Genomic DNA, 20,267 nt, shown 5'->3' with positions numbered 1-20,267 from the left:
TGCTTGTCTGTCTGTCTGCCTGTCTGTCAGACTGCCAGTCCAAGATAACTTTTCCTGCACTTTGTTTTTAAAACATGGGGGTAGAGATGAACTCACCCCCTCTTTCCTCCCCTCCCCTCCCTCTCTGTCTCTTTTCTTCCCCCTGTACATGCCTGTGGAATCCCTCCTGATCCGCTTAATGAGGGGCATATCATCGGTGTGGTGGAGCATAGCGAATGGGAGAGGAGGAGAGGAGGAGAGGGGGAGAGAAAGTGGGAGAGAAAGATAGAGAGGGAGAGAGAGATCCACAGGTTTGGCCTTTCATGTATCGCCTTTAATGTCAGGATTCCTGGTACGCTAAGTTAGGGATAGAGAGGAAAAGAGAGAGAGAGAATAAGAGAGAGAAAGAGGAAAATAAAAAAAGAGGGAGAGAAAGAGAAGAGAGGAAAAGAGAGTCTCCTGGTCTTTCATGTCTGCTCTGGGAGGGTTCCTGGCGTGCTGATTTGTGCCTTAAGATAAAATCACATTGCCAGGGATTACCACCCAGACCAGACCCTGCCGGTTGCCATGACAACTAGAGGCTCCACCACTCAGCCGCCCACAATAATAAAGTCAAATAAGACATGATGATCTGGGAGGGTGTGTGGTGTGCATGACGAGGATGAGAGGCCCCACACAGGGGAGAGGGGCAGGGGTGGAAACTTTTTGAGCACATGTCTCTATGTGGCGGTCTATGTTCAGCCCACCTTCATGAAAATGTACTGTACTACTGAATTACTCCCCATCACTACACAAGATCTACACAAAACCTACTGGTTTTACTACTTGATTGCTATTGCGATGTGTAGTAGACCAGTATTGATTTACGTAGTAATTTAAGTAGTAATGAGGGAGAAATTGGGATATTTCACTACTATTTCCTACTCATATCACTACATAATTCTCCCTTAATGATGAGCTTTTAGGTATCTACTACTTAAAACCTACACAATTCAAACACGTTCACTATTGAATTACTACGTACTACTGCTGTATGCCTACTCAATCCCTATTGAATTACTACATACTACTGCTGTATGCCTACTCAATCCCTATTGAATTACTATGTACTACTGCTGTATGCCTACTCAATCCCTATTGAATTACTACATACTACTGCTGTATGCCTACTCAATCCCTATTGAATTACTACTGCCATTTGTGTGTGTAGTATTGTGTCACTGCGGAATTGCGCCTGATCCTTCTTCATTTCCTACATAAACCCTTTTAAATTACTATTGAAACATTTACTACAGTTTGCCTTTTCAAAATCACCATTGACAAAGTCAAGTCTTCTTATGCCGAGGGCTAAACACAATACCGTTTTGGCTAGCAATCTTTTTAATCTGGTGTGTGTATCTATCTGCCAGACAGGCAGTGACCTCTCTCCCACCAGGTACAGAGCTTAGCTGATTGGTGAACAGTGATTGATCTCCTCTTTGTTCACAGTGGCTAAGTTCTGCACCTGAGGAGAGCATGACAGCTAGAACCAGACAAAGAGATAAAGGGAGAGAGAGGTGGAATGAGAGGATGCGCTGACACCATTTCCCTCCCCCCCACACGTCTAAACCATATGAACAGCTTTGCATGCAAGATAAATTCCTCTCTCCTGTCTCTGCATGTCTGAAGAGACCCTACCTACACTGGAGTGGAGATGTACAGTAGGAATTTAGACGTATGTGTGTGTGTGTGTGTGTGTGTGTGTGTGTGTGTGTGTGTGTGTGTGTGTGTGTGTGTGCATGCTCCATGGGAATTCGAACTTGGAGTCTCCTTCATAAGTTTGATGTGCTGCACAATTACTAATGAGCCTTGCGTTATGCTCTCCTGCCCATTCTCTGTTTCTCCCTCTCTCTTCTCTCTCACCACACCTCTCTTTCTCTATTCTCTTTCTCCTCCCGTGTCTCTATGATCTCTCTCTCTCTCTCTCTGGGCAGACTGATGGAGATAGGGATAGGGAGGGCTGGGGACACAGGAGACAGTGTTAATGAGAAATTAGGAGACAGGCTCTGCTAATGCTGCTGCTCAGTGAGCCACTATGACATGGACCCGGGAGGACCATCTTCCTCCTCCTCCACTTCCTTATCCTCATCTTCCTCCTCCTCTTCCTTGTCCTCTATTTTTTGAACTAGAAAAAGATTTAATCAGCAGCACTAACAAATAGGGATGGGATTCAAATTGATACTATAGGATTTTGGCAATGAGGTCCTTTATCTACTTCCCCAGAGTCAAATGAATTTGTGGGTACCACAAAGTACACCTTTAAAGATTTTGGGCACTGGCCCACAGGGATAGTAGAACACAATTTCTGCTAGCCCGGGTCCAAAGTCTGTGCTCTGCGATATTTGAAAAGACATTCCACTAGTCAGCGGGTTAGTTGGGCATATTTTCTACTGCCTTTAAGTACTAGCCTCTGGCTAGCCGTTAGCTTAATTTCTATCCCGGCTAACAAATATGTTCAAGTCATATTCGTTAAAGCAATATCTATGGTCGATCTTTGCCATTACTACTACCTGATCGCACAATGCCATCTCTTATTTGAGTGTGCGATCCGGTACAGAGCATTGTACACAAACGAAAACTGTCGATGTTGAACTATTGAGCTCAGACAGTAACTAGCCTAATCAATGGCCCGGGATTTAATCAAAGTCGTGTTGTCGTAAAGAGCATTGCACTTGACTTTTAAAGGTAACTATGCTTGCGCCAAAATCCACAGAATATCTGGGAAATTGCCTTTAATAGCCAGATTTTCGCAAATGCAGTGTGCTGCTCTATAACATGTTTTTGATTGAATCCCAACCAATGGATCAGAGTGAACGCACTGAGCTGGAAAGGCAAATGTGGCGGTGGTGCGGTCAGTGGAAGGACGGGAAGAGGTAGGTGGAGAGCTGTCGTCTTTTCTTCCTGAAACAAAATGGCGGTTGTAAGCGAGGACAGATGTGTGAATTAGAAATGAAGGCCATGTGGAGTCTGCCTGGAAAGGACTATATTTAGGGCCTGTTAAAAGAGTAATGACTATCAAAGGCCTGTAAAAGAGAGGAATTACCATCGGTGACAATATCTTAAGCTTGATTTATTACAGCCTAATGGGAGGGAAGTGGGGCACATCAAAGCACAATGAAAACCTTATAGAAAGGAGAAACCCAACTTTTTTCACTCTATTGCCAGAAGTCAACCTAACTTTGCTCACTTTAATATCCTAGGTTAACCTCACTTTGTTATCTTATTATAAGCCTATTGTGAGGTGCCATATTCCTGGTGTGGGACTGTCTAACTGTTTCCCCAGCCAGACTCCAGCACCTCTGACTTGTTATTGGTGTTGTTAATATGGAGCTGAATGCATGAATGGAACTGAGAGAAATCAGAGCCATGTTATGTTAGACTTACTGTTCTTACTTAACCGCTTTCAGTGAGACATACAGTACTGTTGCATTGTTGTTGATGATAGGTTCTCAATTCATATTTCAAACAGCGTGAAAGAGACTTGCCTCCCAGAGATGCAGGTGCGTCTCAGCAAGAAAGACAACATTTCATAACAAAATATTGAGAAGACGGAGAAGGGGAAGAAGAAGGAAGAAGGAGAAAGAGGAAGAGAGCACTATAGAGGACTGTGCCTCCTGTGCCTACTGAGCTGATAACAGTACTACTGGATGACTGGCTCAGTTCAGCAGGAACAGGAGTCCAGCCCACACCAACACCAGATAGACATACAAACAGTCAGACAGACAGACAGGCATCAGAATCATCCTCCAGCCCCGAAGAGCTACACAAAAACATCAACACACCTGACTGATACCGTCAGGGGATGCATCCCAAATTACACTGTATTCCCAATATGTGACCGACCGGCTCAATTTGCTTATGTAGCAAAATTAGAAATTGTGTTTTTTACATTGGATAAAAGTAGAGACTAGGAGCCAGAAAATGGTATATCATACACTACATTTGAGGAACAATGGGAAAGTAATTCTGCTTTGAAAGTTGATAAACTTGTAACCTCGATTTTGAAAAAATGGCCCTTAAATATTTTGCTACTGTACCTACAGGAGAACTCTTCTTTGTCTACACACATTCAGCATCGTTCACACCCTCTTAAGCTTCAGCCCCACCAATCTCTTTAAGAATTCACATGTGAGGCTATGTACTAAACAACCAAAGATGTCAAGACTAAAGGCGGTTTTATAGTACGGGTGTGTTTGTAAATTGAATACGGAGTGCCAGAGTGTGCTCTGGGCGTTCGTAAACTCAGAGCATTTTCAGATTGTCTGTTCGTAAATTCAGAGCGTTTTGATCTCGGAGGAGTAGGGTTGATTTGACTGTTCTGACCTAACAACAGCAGTCAAGCACCCATGCTAACTGGCTAACGTTGACTAGCTACTTCCAGACACAAATGAGAGAACAGCTCACTCTGACCATTTTACTCACCCTAGCAGAGCTGGTTAGGCTGTTTTTATGTTATCCAGAGCGTTGGTGACTGCAACTGTGCTGCTGCAAAAAATGTGAGTACGATTTTTTGGCCAAGTTACTGACACCGGCCATATTCAAAGGGTGTTGAGCATTTGTACATTTTGTCAGATATTCTGCTCTCTAGCACACTCAGATGAGAGTGTTCTGAAATCGGAGTAGATAGCCAGAGCGAATTTACCAGCTACGTCTATCGACAGTTGTCGCTGTGACATCAAAAACATTCTATTGAAATAGTTACTTGCATAGTGGAGTCTTTTGTTTCGACATGTAGCTAGCTAGCTAAAGAATGAACCCTAATCCCAACTCATAACGTTACTACCCTGAATGAATCTGCACGTAGCTAACATTAGGCTATAACTAGCAATGCAAATGGCTCTGAAATGCAAATAATATCACTACACAGATCATACACGTAACATTAGCTAGCTAGCCAGCCAGTTAATGTTAGCTAGCTCGCTAACAGTACACTTTAACTTGAAATGAAAATTACTTTCTGGCAAAATTAGAAACGTTTGTTTGTCACCCTATTCTCTGTAGGAAAAGCCCAGGAAGCTGGCCGTTTCTGAGATACTGGAACCGGCGCACCTGGCACCGACGATCATACCATGCTCAAAGTTGCATAGGTCACTCGTTTTGCCCATTTTAACATTCAATCAAACAGTAACTGAATGCCTTGATGTCTGCTTTATTTCGCAAGCCACAGCCACATGACTCAACTGTCTGTAGGAGGGCAAAAAAATGTTGTGAACAGGGTAGTGCACATAATAAACTGTCCACTGAGTGTATAGTACATTATATTGGGATGCCCACAGCTATGTAGTGAGAACCTATCCACTTCTTTTCTCCATGGGTGCTCCTAATAGTGAGGTATTTTGGGACACAGATTGGTCGTTCCACGAAATGAGTCCCTTTTGGGTAGTGTACTCACATCATTTTGACATTCTGTCATAAAGAGCACATGTTCAACTTAATAAAAAATGTGTTTCCATCACAAGAGTTTCAATTTAAAAATACAATAGTATGTCCCTATTAAGTGCAAAATAAGGTAACAGGGTTGACCGTAACAGGGTTGACCGTAACAGGGTTGACCGTAACAGGGTTGACGATTTCAATATTAAATCAGCCATAAATCCCCTTCTGAAAGGAGGAATGGAAGGAATGGAAAATACCCTTAAAAATGAATTGCTAATCACATGAAATAAATCATCTCCAGAAATGACTTCTTCAAAACAACAAAATAACCAGGGCCGCATTCACATGCTCGTCAGAACTTCCTATTTCCTAGTTGTGATGTCAACTTTGTTTCATTCATGTGCTTTTTTGTCAGAACAAATTCTTCAACCAATATGACTTTAGCTAGCTTGATACTGTTATTAATTATAAGGTTAGCTAGCTTGCTTAACATTGATGATATGGTCAAATTAGCTAAATGATCCATATTTTTAAGGTTGCAATCTTTTGGTTAAAAAGGTAAGTGGTGAAACGTCACAACTCGGCAACTATATTTTTTCAGGCGGAACTAGGATTTTCCGATAACTCCAATTTCACGTGAATGCGAGCTTTTCAATGATGGTGAAAACGTGGAGGAACTTTGGGGTTAAGCGGGTTACAATATTCAACTCCACAGAGGAACATGCCAGAATTCAGCATTTTGTCACTTTAGCAAACTAAAAAAACAGATTTATTTCAGTTGACATGTGGTCTATATTAAAGGGTACTTCATTTACTATATATCTTGCTTTTAAAATTCTAAATTGGTGCACAATTTCTACTTAAAATGTCAAAGGGATGCAAAAGGGACTACTTTTGTGGATTGACATAGTACAGGGAGAAAGACAAACCAGAGTGTGTAAAGCCAGACCATCATGGTAAATTCCCTTAGTGTGTTTAGTCTGTGGCTGGGATCTGCTCTAAGAGTTTACACTGGAAATACCACCAGGAAACAGGTTTTCATACTATTAACATTACCTCGCTAACTCTAACTCTGTAATCAAGGGTTCTCAAAAATATGGGAATCAAAGAGAAATCCTATTCTTCTGGCATTTGTAAACATGAAATGTGGTCTTTTAAATAAAGTGCTGGCTAGGTTGACAATACATTTATTTTCCTCAGGAAATGAGTCAGGAAATATTTTCTACACTTGATCATGGGGACCAGTGGATCTGTCAATAAAAAACATTGTAAAACAATGCACATCTTTTTTAAATTAAATTATAGACGAAAATGTATTTCAGTGTACACCACAGTTATACAATATACACACATATACTTATAGTTTTAACATATCATTTAATTGTTTTGCCCAAAAGGGATGTTACGGAACTGTATAATTTCAGCCAGTAGTTTTGAGTGGTAGTCACATAGGCAAAACGGCGCACCTTTTCTTGTGTACTACGTTATCCAATTGTGTACTATGTTATCCATTTTGTATGATATGTTACCTCTTGCAACAACATCTTTTGGGGCAATTCGTACGATACATTGCCTTTGGAAAGTATTCAGACCAATTGACTTTTTCCACATTTTGTTACGTTACAGCTTTATTCTAAAATAGATCAAATAAATACAAATCCTCAGCCATCTACACACAATACCCCATAATGACAAAGCAAAAACAGGTTTTTAGAAATATTTGCAAATATATTAAAAATACAACTTAAATACCTTATTTACATAAGTATTCAGACACTTTGCTATGAGACTCGATATTGAGCTCAGGTGCGTCCTGTTTCCATTGATCATCCTTGAGTGGAGTCCACCTGTGGTAAATTCAATTGACTGGACATGATTTGGAAAGGCACACATCTGTCAATTCAAGGTCCCACAGTTCACAGTGCATGTCAGAGTGAAAACCAAGCCATGAGGTCGAAGGAATTGTCCGTTGAGCTCAGAGACAGGATTGTGGCGATGCACAGAGCTGGGGAAGGGTACCCAAAAATGTATGAAGCATTGAAGGTCCCCAAGAACACAGTGGCCTCCATCATTTTTAAATGGAAGAAGTTTGGAACAACCTAGACTCTTCCTAGAGCTGGCCACCCGGCCAAACTGAGAAATCTGGGGAGAAGTGCATTGGTCAGGGAGGTGACCAAGAACCCCATGGTCACTCTGACAGAGCTCTAGATTTCCTCTGTGGAGATGAGAGAACCTTCCAGAAGGACAACCATCTCTGCAGCACTACACCAATCAGGCCTTTATGGTAGTGTGGCCAGACGGAAGCCACTCTCAGTAAAACGCAAATGCCAGCCCACTTGGAGTTTGTCAAAGGGCACCTAAAGACTCTCAGACCATGAGAAGCAAGATTCTCTGGTCTGATGAAACCAAGATTCAACTCTTTGGCCTGAATGCCAAGCGTCACGTCTGGAGGAAACCTGGCACCATCCCTACGGTGAAGCACGATGGTGGCAGCATTATGCTGTGGGGATGTTTATCAGCGGCAGGGACTGGGAGACTAGTCAGGATCAAAAGATGAACAGAGCAAAGTACAGAGAGATCCTTGATGAAAACCTGCTCCAGAGCGCTCAGGTCCTCAGACTTGGAAAATGACACTAAGCACACAGCCAAGACAAAGCAGGAGTGGCTTCGGAACAAGTCTCTGAATGTCCTTGAGTGGTCCATCCAGGGCCCGGACTTGAACCAAATCCAACATCTCTGGAGAGACCTGAAAATAGCTGTGTAGCAACGCTCCCCATCCAACCTGACAGAGCTTGAGAGGAACTGCAGAGAAGAATGGGAGAAAGTTTGTAGCGTCATACCCAAGAAGACTTGAGACTGTAATCACTGCCAAAGGTGCTTCAACAAAGTACTGAGTAAAGGGTCTGAATACTTATGTAAATGTGATATTTCTGTTTGTTATTTGTAAACAGTTTTTTCTTTGTCATTATGGGGTATTGTGTGTAGATTGCTGAGTATTTTATTTTAAATCCATTTTAGAACAAGGCTGCACTGTAACAAAATGTGGAAAAAGTCAACGGGTCTGAATACTTTCCAACGGCTCTGTATGTTACAAATCCAATTTGTACAATATGTTAAGATATTTGTTGTGCTCAAGATCCCGGACTGCATCTTTAAGTCAGCCAATGTACAGAATCTAACAACCACAATGATCAGTTAACAGACCATTACTCAGATTATATTAACACATTTGAAATATGTACATATTCATAATCAGAGTTGAAGGGTTGTCATGGTTTGTGTTCAATACCATTCAGTATAGTTGGTGTAGAGACATTCTGTCAGTAAACATTGAGTCCATAACAAGTGTTCCATGTCATTCTCTTCAACACACAAATGATGCTTCTCCATGTGTGTATAATGTGAGGAATGTGTTGTGAGACAGTTATATGGGTGGGAAGGTTAGGACACGTTTTATGACTTGTTGCCCTTGCATGGCTAAAAGTGTGTCTTGGTCAATGTTCCCGCTAAGCAGGAGAAGTTACGTGCAGAAACACACAAGATTGAACTTCACAAAAATGTACACTATCGTTCCTGGCTAAAACAGATAATATTTTCACTCTACTGTGTTCATTGGGATTGAATCAACATAATTACAATCCCTTTCAATGCATCAAACCAAATCTAACTTCCAGCCAGAGTTGGTGATTTTGTTGTAGTCTGAGGAGCGCATCAGAGTAGCCTTGTTCTATTTCACAGGCATGAGCTGTTTTTCCATCAGCCATGGTCGGAGAGTAGCCACTGGCTTTACCTCGGGACCCAAACAGGTTCTCTCAGTTACCACCCATTGTGAAAAATCATCTCCAAAATACAATCTGGAAAACTATTTATAATGCTATATTGATATTAAATGTCGCAATTGTATGACAACAGAACAACATTCCCATCTCTTGCATTGTCAATAATAAAAAATGTCCCACAATTGTGTTGAAGAGTTATTATAAACTCATTGGTTTGAGACCACAAAATCAAACCAACTTGGAGCTGCTAATAGTTCGATATAGAAATTACCAATGTGTGCACATTTGTTGATATTCTTTGCTAGTTAGTGAGTTACTAGGCCGGTTATAGCAAATTTGGGTCAGCAACAGGAGAGTGATTCCTTCCTACAAAATCACAAAACTTTGACATATCTATCTGTCTTTGAAAAGCGAGTCAAGAGAGCTTTTTTGTCTTAAAGGGGCAGTGTCCTATTTTGAGACAGGCTTGAATATGCAAATAAGCCAATAGGCAGAGGGTAGAATACATTTTTGTATGATTCTCTATATGGTAATAATAATGCTAACAATTAATACAACATTTTTTAAAAGTGCTTTCTTGCTTCTTGTATTATATAACACAATGTACCCTCCGCCGAGTCACCAAAAAACGGATATTCAGGTTTTCATGGGACATGGAAAGAAAGCCTGTGATGTGACTTCCTCTTTGGGACGATAACAAGGCGACACTCCATATTAACTCCTCCCCCTCCACATTTCCTGGATTGGAGTTATTTTTCTTCTCGTCAAGACCAGTATGTAGTAGGGGATCTAGTTCCAGGCCTTCCTTTTTTGCGACTGCTACGTTAGGTTAAACACATCAGCTATTTGGCCAATTGTATTACATATTTCTAAACGGATTTGAGCTTTCGGAAAACATCATTCCTAAAATGGCTCATGTCAAGCCATGCATAATATTTTGTTAAAGTTGGATGGAATGTAGATCTACATTGAACACCACATATTGACTATTGTAGGAAATATCATAGAAGTTAACAGCTATATCTATGGGGAAATATGATGGTATTTGCTCCACTGGTTTTGTTGATAGGTCACTCTGACAGGACTACATTATGCTCAAATAGCCACAATAGCATATTGGACACTGTCTGAAATTGTAACTTAAAACGGGACCGGCCCCAGTGTTTACAGTTAATGCACGCCATTAAAACAGTTACAACTCTTGTCAGAGTCATAGTGTCTGGTTGGTGGAGCAGCCTAGCACAGCTGTGTGTGCGTCCCATCGCTGTATAGCGGCTGTGAGTGTGTGTGTGTGTCGTGAGGAACCATTTGTGTGAGAGTGTCTGTGTCGTACCATGTGTGTGAGTGTGTGTGTGTGTTGTGTTGTACCGTGTGTGTATGTGTTGTATCGTGTGTGTGTGTGTCGTACCATGTGTGTGTTTTGTATTGTACCATGTGTGTGAGTGTGTGTGTATCGTGTTGTACCATGTGTGTGAGTTGTGTTATACCATGTGTGTGAGTTGTGTTATACCATGTGTGTGAGTTTTTCCTGAAGAACCATGGTCATTGGATTAACTCTGTCAGTGAGGCTGGAGGAAGATCTCACTCTGTTTAGTCTGAGCTCAACCATTGTGAGGACACTGCTTCACGGACCAGCCCTGACTGCTGCACTACCTGAAACACACACATCACACACACAAGCGTTAAGGTATATAATACAAGGCAGAAAATGTGTTCACATATAGGTGATGCCATCATGTGTATAGAGGGATAGAGAGAAAAAACAGGTGTTTTGTAGTGTGTGTGTGTGTATGTGTGTGTGTGTTCCTGAAGGAAGAGCTCTCCCTGTAGACTATCTCCCTTGCACCACTGTGGGAGAAAACTGCAAAGTCTACCAGGAGGCTGACGATCAATAGCTAGGCCAGAGGCGGCTACTGGGAGCAGGCTGACATCAGCTCGGCCAATGACTGCAGTCAGTCAGCAGGAAGGGGAGGAGCTGAGAACAGGAAGGGTGACCTGAGGTGATCCCAGGCTTCTCTGGCTGCCACCTGGAGAAAGAAAGAAAGTAAACTACCTTCTGCCGGAAACTAGAGTAGAAAAAAAGAAGCAAAGTTAACAACACTGCAGATTCATTCTCATCATACAAGTCTTGTAGTTTTTCAAGACGAGGGCTGGATGGGAGGGAAAAAAATGGCCTCAGAGTCTCTCTCTCTCTCTCTCTCTCTTCATCCCTCCCTGCCTGGGTTTCATCTCTCCCTCCCTGCCTGGGTTTCATCCCTCCCTGCCTGGGTTTCATCCCTCCCTGAGAAATGAAACCCAGGCAGGGAGGGATGAAACCCAGGCAGGGAGGGATGAAACCCAGGCAGGGAGGGAGAGATGAAACCCAGGCAGGGAGGGATGAAACCCAGGCAGGAAGGGAGAGATGAAACCCAGGCAGGGAGGGAGAGATGAAACCCAGGCAGGGAGGGATGAAACCCAGGCAGGGAGAGATGAAACCCAGGCAGGGAGAGATGAAACCCAGGCAGGGAGGGAGAGACGAAACCCAGACAGGGAGGGATGAAACCCAGGCAGGGAGGGAGAGATGAAACCCAGGCAGGGAGGGATGAAACACAAACACCCTCAGAGTGGGATCAATACCGTATCAGTCTCCTTCACCCCCTCTTTCTTTCTCCTCTCCCTTTATCTCTCTCTCTCTCTCTCTCTCTCTCTCTCTCTCTCTCTCTCTCTATTTTTCCCTCCGCTCGCCTCTTCCCTTCTAACCTGGAGAAACTATATATTATTCATCCCTCAGTCGATTATTCATCCATCTATCTATTGGGCGAGCTATGCTGAAACCAACCAGGACAGGTCAGCCAGGACAAGGAGGTGGCCATCTATTGACGGAGTTGACACCAGTAACCACCAAGCCATACCTTCTTCACATGTTCTCACATGGGTTTAACAATGGTAGAAACTCCCGCCAGCCAATGCTCACACCAATCATATGCTTTCAAATCCATGACAGGGAGTGTGTAAGTGCACACTGTGTGGAGCATGGGGACGCACTGAACATCTCTATCCAGCCAGCCAGTACACAGCAACTGCTGTGTCCTGTGGTGTCCCCTGTTGGCTGGTGGTAGAAGGTTAAGAGCCACAGCAGAGGGCCACAGTCCTGGGTTCTGGCTGAGACCAGTAGCTCGCTGGCCACCTCCACCCAGTCAGCACACTGCACCAACAGGAACCAGGCCTCAAACACCCCACACTGACCCCTGGAGGACGGGAGGACAACGCTTACACACACACACCCACACACAACTAATTAAACTAGCACCCAACTTTTATCTGAGAGATAGAGAGAAGGCGGGAAGAGAAAAGGCATGGTTGAGAGAGAGAGTAGATTATAAAATAGAAGGAAACAAAGAGAGAGGGGAGAGAAAGGGAGGTGTGGTTAGAAAGAGATTGGTAAGACACTAGAGTTCAGACAGCTGCACTAGACAGAGTTTTAGATAAGAGTCAGGACAATAATCTCTCTCAAATGTCCTTAATTCCATCATTAGATTCCCTCTCTTCCTGCCTTCCGCTTCATAACTTTTAAACACACCCATCAGAAGCCCCTGGCAGCTGTGTCTCTGTTCCGAAAACTCTTTCCCACCGCTGGCTGGGAACGGCTGGGAATTCCGCATGGCGTTCCAGAATGGAGCGGTCTGGATAATGGGTGGAGTTTGAAGCCACAGCTGGTGGGCAGCAAGTCAGCCGTTCCAATCCCCAGACTGGATTACCATCTCTCTATTCTCAGTGCTGCCTCTCTTTCTTCCTTTCTCTCTCCGCTACTGCTTTCTATCAATCCATTGGCTGGGCCCCCCTCTCTCTCTCTCTCTCTCTCTCTCTCCTCCCTCTCTTTCTCACAGCAATATTCTCCCTCTCTGCTCCCTAGCTAACAGGCTTTACTAATCCTGTGAAACCAAACCACACACCAAGCGCTAGTGTGTTCTGACTCAGTTGGGAAAATATCCTGCAAACCAACATGTTAGCAGTAGACTAAAGAAAACAGAGCTGAGGTGCTGAAGACAACATGCACAACTGAACAAGAGGACAAGTACATTAGAGTGTCTAGTTTGAGAAACAGATGCCTCACAAGTCCTCAATTGGCAGCTTCATTAAATAGTACCCGCAAAACACTAGTCTCAACTTCAACAGTGAAGAGGCGACTCCGGGATGCTGGCCTTCTAAGCAGAGTTCCTCTGTCCAGTTCTCCAGATGATACTCAACTAGATGTTTTATTGCTTCTTTATTGCTTCTTCTTTTTTTTCTGCTGTGCTAACACAATTGCAAAATGTTTTTTTTAATGATCAATTAGCCTTTTAAAATGATAAACTTGGATTAGCTAGCACAACGTGCCATTTGAACACAAGAGTGATGGTTGCTGATAATGGGCCTCTGTAGGCCTATGTAGTTATTCCATAAAAAAATCATCTGTTTCCAGCTACAATAGTCATTTACAACATGAACAATGCCTACACTGTATTTCTGATCAATTTGATGTTATTTTAATAGACAAGAAATGTGCTTTTCTTTCAAAAACAAGGACATTTCTAAGTGACCCCAAACTTTTGAATGGTGGTGTACACAGTGTACAAAACAATAGGAACACTTTTGCCCTCAGAACAGCCTCAATTTATTAGGGCATGGACTCTGCAAGGTATCGAATGCGTTCCACAGGGATGCTGGCCCATGTTGACTCCAATGCTTCCTACAGTAGTGTCAAGTTGGCTGGTAGTGGATCTCTACTCTGAACAGCTCGTTCCATCTCATCCCACAGATGATCAATTGGATTGAGATCTGGTGACTGGGCAGGCCACTGCAGTAAGCTGAATTCACTGTCATGTTTGTGGAACCATTCCTGGACAATCCTAGCCTTGTGGCATGGGGCATTATACTACTGAAAAAATGTATTTGCAGATGGATACACTGCTGCCATGAAGGGATGCACCTGATTGGCGATGATGTTCAGATATCCTGTGGCATTCAAACGTTGCTCCACTTTTATCAGGGGCCCAATGTATGCCCTGAAAACACACCCCATTTTGTGATAAAAGCAGATATATTGAGTACTATAAAGGGTAACCAAGGATAAAGCTCAGTTACTGATGATCTTGTGATTATTGTTGATGATAGTCAGGAATTAGTAACTACTTCACCTTTTTCAATCATCACATATTGATTATAATGCAGCTGTGACACACATATGTTATACATAACAGTTATTTATTGGAGCTCCCGAGTGGCACAGCTGTCTAAGGTACTGCATCTCAGTGCTAAAGGCATCACTACAGACCCGGGTTTGATTCCAGGCTGTGTCACAACCAGCTGTAATTGGGAGTCCCATAGTGCGGTGCCCAATTGGTCCAGCATCATCCAGGTGAGGGTGTGGCCGGTGTAGGCCGTCATTGTAAATAAGAATTTGTTCTTAACTGACTTGCCTGGTTAAATAAAGGATAAATACAATTATTGAGACACAGAAAGCCATTAATTCACTCTGAGGTTAAGATTATTCACACATAAGAAATCACACACACAGGATGGGTCATTAGTAAGCTCCGGGATGTGTGTTTGAAAGATCTTCAAAGGACACACACTCATGAAACAACACATACATTATGTGGATTTTGATTCAGGAAGCCCCCCGCACCTCTCTGATTCAGAGGAGTTGGGTTAAATGTGGATGACACATTTGGGCTGAATTAATTCAGTAACTGATTAGGTATCTCCTTTCCTTCCAGTTGAGGCAACAGAAAAGCAAGCCTAACATATACAGAATGTGTTACAGTGCCCTCTAGTGGAGTTGGTAACACATCTCAAAATCACATCTGTACACTCCAACCGGAACACAGGCATCTGATTCCCAGCCCTTTTCCCACTGCAAGATAACTAACTACCACTGTGGACAGTATTGATGGAGGTCCCTTATAACTGGAGGTGTGGCTGTACAGTTCTACCTCATGATCTGTAGACGATAAGGTTAAGGGATTAAGTGTGTGTGTGTGCGTGCGTCTACTGCTGGATGAGGCTACATGTAAGTGTTGTATCTTCCTATGCACCCATGAGTTTCCCAGTCCAATTGCCAGAGTTTCCATGGCTATTCTATTGATTCTGCTTCTATAATTACTGTACCTGAGGCTGCAGAGCAGAGCAGAGCAGGACAGAGCAGGACAGGACAAAGCAGAGCAGGACAGAGCAGAGCAGGACAGAGCAGAGCAGGACAGGACAGAGCAGAGCAGAGCAGAGCAGGACAGAGCAGAGCAGAGCAGGACAGAGCAGAGCAGAACAGAGCAGAGCAGAACAAAACAAGACAGAGAAGAACAGGACAGAGCAGAGCAGGACAGAGCAGAGCAGAACAAAACAAGACAGAGAAGAACAGGACAGAGCAGAGCAGGACAGAGCAGGACAGAGCAGAGCAGAACAGAGCAGAGCAGAGCAGGAAAGGACAGAGCAGAGCAGGACAGAGCAGGACAGAGCAGAGCAGAACAGAGCAGAGCAGAAAAGGACAGAGCAGAGCAGGACAGAGCAGAGCAGAACAGAGCAGAACAGAGCAGAGCAGAGCAGGAAAGGACAGAGAAGAACAGGACAGAGCAGGAAAAAGCAGAGCAGAGCAGGAAAGCAGGACAGAGTAGAACACGACAGAGCAGAGCAGAACAGGAGAGAGCAGAGCAGGACAGAGCAGATTAGCACAGAGCAGGACAGAGCAGAGCAGAACAGAGCAGGACAGAGCAGGACAGGGCAGAGCATGACAGTTGCCTGCGGAAGCAAAGGGTGAAGATGTGGACAAAAACATATCTGCACCTCCAACATCTTCAAGCGGCTTGGGACCTACACAGAGCAGAGCATAGCAGGACAGAGCAGATCAGAACAGGACAGAGCAGAGCAGGACAGAGAAGAGCAGAGCAGAGCAGGACAGAGCAGAGCCGAACAGATCAGAGCAGGACAGAGCAGGTCAGAGCAGAACAGAACAGGACAGAGCAGAACAGGACAGATCAGAACAGGACAGAGCAGAGCAGGACAGACCAGAGCAGGACAAAGCAGATTAGCACAGGGCAGGACAGAGCAGAGCAGGACAGAGCAGGACAGAGCGGAACAGAGCGGAACAGAGCAGGACACAGCAGAGCAGGACAGGACAGAGCAGAGCCGGACAGATCAGAGCAGGATAGAGAAGAGTAGAACAGAACAGGACAGAGCAAAGCAGGACAGAGCAGAGCAGAGCAGGACAGAGCAGAGCAGGACAAAGCAGAGCAGGACAGAGCAGAGCAGACCAGGACAGAACAGAGCAGGAAGGAGCTGAGCAGGACAGGACAGAGAAGTGCAGGAAAAAGCAGAGCAGGACAGAGCAGGACTGAGCAGAGAAGGACTGAGCAGAGCAGGACATAGCAGAGCAGGACAGAACAGAGCAGGGCAGAGCAGTACAGAGCAGGACTGAGCAGAGCAGGACATAGCAGAGCAGGACAGAACAGGACAGAGCAGAGCAGAGCAGAACAGAGCAGAACAGGACAGAGCGGGACAGAGCAGAGCAGGTCAAACAACCTGTACCAGGGGAAAGACACACACACAGTGCTCAACACACACAGCGCTCACTTGTACCTACCAGAGAGTAATCAAATGGTTTACAGTAGGAGTATTGTACATCTACTTCATTCACTTTTCAGAATGAAGCGTCTGTATGGCTCACCTGAAGGTATCGTTCACTATTAAGAATATGGAGTCATGCTTGGAGCTTTTGGCTGAAACATACACAAACACAAACGTGGTAAAATATCAGAAATGGCCTGCCTGTACACATGGATAAATGTACACTACATTATCCAAAGTATGTGGACACCCCTTCAAATGACTGGATTTGGTTATTTCAGCCACACTTTTCTGACAGGGGTATAAAGTCGAGCACACAGCCAGGCAATCTTCATAGACAAACATTGGCAGTAGAATGGCCTTACTGAAGAGCTCAGTGACTTTCAACAAGTCAGTTTGTCAAATTTCTGCCCTGCTAGAGCTGCATCAGTCAGCTGTGAAGGCTGTTATTGTGAAGTGACAACATCTAGAAGAATTAACGGCTCAGCCACGAAGTGGTGGGCCACACAAGCTCACAGAACGGGACTGTTGAGTGCTAAAGGGCGTAGCGCTTAAAAATTGCCTGTCCTCTGTTGCAATACTCACTACTGTTGACTAACCCCATTCGTACAAATTTGCACAACCGTGGCATTCAACGAGGCTGCAATGAAAACTAATGGGACTAGTGTTGGCCTCATAATCTGAGGTGTGAAGTATGTTTCACACATAATGCAACTCATTCTGTGACGTACAGTGGCTTGCGAAAGTATTCACCCCCCTTGGCATTTTACCTATTTTGTTGCCTTACAACCTGGAACTAAAATAGATTTTGGGGGGGTTGTATCATTTCATTTACACAACATGCCTACCACTTTGAAGATGCAAAATATTTGTGAAACACACAAGAAGAAACTTGAGCGTGTATAACTATTCACCCCCCAAAGTCAATACTTTGTAGAGCCACCTTTTGCAGCAATTACAGCTGCAAGTCTCTTGGGGTACAGTATGTCTCTATAAGCTTGGCACATCTATCCACTGGGATTTTTGCCCATTCTTCAAGGCAAAACTTCTCCAGCTCCTTCCAGTTGGATGGGTTCCGTCGGTGTACAGCAATCTAAGTCACACCACAGATTCTCAATTGGATTGAGGTCTGGGCTTTGACTAGGCCATTCCAAGACATTTAAATGTGTCCCCTTAAACCACTCGAGTGTTGCTTTAGCAGTATGCTTAGGGTCATTGTCCTGCTGGAAGGTGAACCTCCGTCCCAGTCTCAAATCTCTGGAAGACTGAAACAGGTTTCCCTTAAGAATTTCCTTGTATTTAGCGGCATTCATCATTCCTTCAAATCTGACCAGTTTCCCAGTCCCTGCCGAAGAAAAATATCCCCACAGCATGATGCTACCACCACCATGCTTCACTGTGGGGATAGTGTTCTCGGGGTGATGAGAGGTGTTGGGTTTGCACCAGACATAGCGTTTTTCTTGATGGCCAAAAAGCTACCTTCTTCCATATGTTTGGGGAGTCTCCCACATGCCTTTTGACTAACACCAAATGTGTTTGCTCATTTTTTTCTTTAAGCAATGGCTTTTTTCTGGACACTCTTCCGTAAAGCCCAGCTCTGTGGAGTGTACGGCTTAAAGTGGTCCTCTGGATGGATACTCCAATCTCCGCTGTGGAGCTTTGCAGCTTCTTCAGGGTCATCTTTGGTCTCTTTGTTGCCTCTCCGATTAATGCCCTCCTTGCCTGGTCCGTGAGTTTTGGTGGGCGGCCCTCTCTTGGCAGGTTTGTTGTGGTGCCATATTCTTTCCATTATTTTTATAATGGATTTAATGGTGCTCTGGGGGATGTTCAAAGTATCGAATATTGTTTTATTAACCAACAATGATCTGTACTTCTCCACAATTTTGTCCCTGATTTGTTTGGAGAGCTCCTTGATCTTCATGGTGTCGCTTGCTTGGTGGTGCCCCTTGCTTAGTGGTGTTGCAGACAATGGGGCCTTTCAGAACAGGTTTATTTAAATTGAGATCATGTGACAGATCATGTGACACTTAGATTGCAGGTGGACTTTATTTAACTAATTGTGTGACTTCTGAAGGTAATTGGTAGCAACAGATCTCATTTAGGGGCTTCATAGCAAAGAGTGTGAATACATATGCGCAGACCACTTTTCTGTTTTTTATTGTTGTGATTTCTTTTAAACAAGTTATTTTTTTTCATTTCACTTCAACAATTTTGACTATTTTGTGTAAATCCATTACATGAAATCCAAATAAAAATCCATTTAAATTACAGGTTGTAATGCAACAAAAAGGAAAAATGCCAAGGGGGATGAATACTTGTGCAAGGCACTGTACATCTTCTCTGAACCAGGTGTAGCGCTTCCATCACAGATTAAAAACAAGAAAGGGACAGTGACAGGATAAGGGGGATACCTAGTTATTTGTACAACTGATTGCATCATTTTTTTGCGTCATCACTGCAAGCAATCATGACTCTCAAAAGCCATGACAGCCGCCATTTACATCTGAAAATAACTATAGCGCCGCCCTAAAAACCTAAATTCGATACAAACATTAAAATACAGTTGAAGTCGGAAGTTTACATACACTTAGTTGAGTCATTAAAACTTGTTTTTCAACCATCCACAAATTTCTTACAAACAAACTATAGTTTTGGCAAGTAATTTAGGATGTCTACTTTGTGCATAAGACAAGTCATTTTTTCAACATTTGTTTACAGACAGATTATTTCACTTATAATTCACTGTAGCACAATTCCAATGGGTCAGAAGTTTACATACGCTAAGTTGACTGTATCTTTAAACAGCTTGGAAAATTCCAGAAAATATTGTCAAGGATTTAGAAGCTTCTGATAGGCTAATTGACATCATTTGAGTCAATTGGAGGTGTACCTGTGGATGTGTTTCAAGGCCTACCTTCAAACTCAGTGCCTCTTTGCTTGACATCATGGGAAAATCAAATGAAATCAGCCAAGACCCCAGAAAAATAATTGTAGACCTCCACAAGTCTGGTTCATTCTTGGGAGCAATTTCCAAATGCCTGAAGGTACCACATTCATCTGTACAAACAATAATACGCAAGTATGAACACCATGGGACCACACAGTCACCATACCGCTCAGGAAGGAGACGCGTTCTGTTTCCTAGAGATGAATGTGCATTGGTGTGAAAAGTGCAAATCAAAGCAAGAACAACAGCAAAGGACCTTGTGAAGATGCTGGAGGAAATAGGTACAAAACTATCTATATCCACAGTAAAACGAGTCCTATATCGACATAACCTGAAAAGGCCGCTCAGGAAGGAAGAAGCCACTGTTCTAAAACCGCCATAAAAACTACGGTTTGCAACTGCACATGGGGACAAATATTGTACTTTTTGGAGAACTGTCCTCTGGTCTGATGAAACAAAAATGGAACTGCTTGGCTATAATGACCATCGTTATGTTTGGAGGAAAAAAGGGGAGGCTTGCAAGCCAAAAAACACCATCCCACACCATGAAGCAGGGGGTGGCAGCATCA

This window comes from Oncorhynchus clarkii, chromosome 30, assembly GCF_045791955.1.
Source record: "Oncorhynchus clarkii lewisi isolate Uvic-CL-2024 chromosome 30, UVic_Ocla_1.0, whole genome shotgun sequence".
In the NCBI taxonomy this organism is placed as follows: domain Eukaryota; kingdom Metazoa; phylum Chordata; class Actinopteri; order Salmoniformes; family Salmonidae; genus Oncorhynchus; species Oncorhynchus clarkii.
This window is presented reverse-complemented; position numbering follows the sequence as displayed.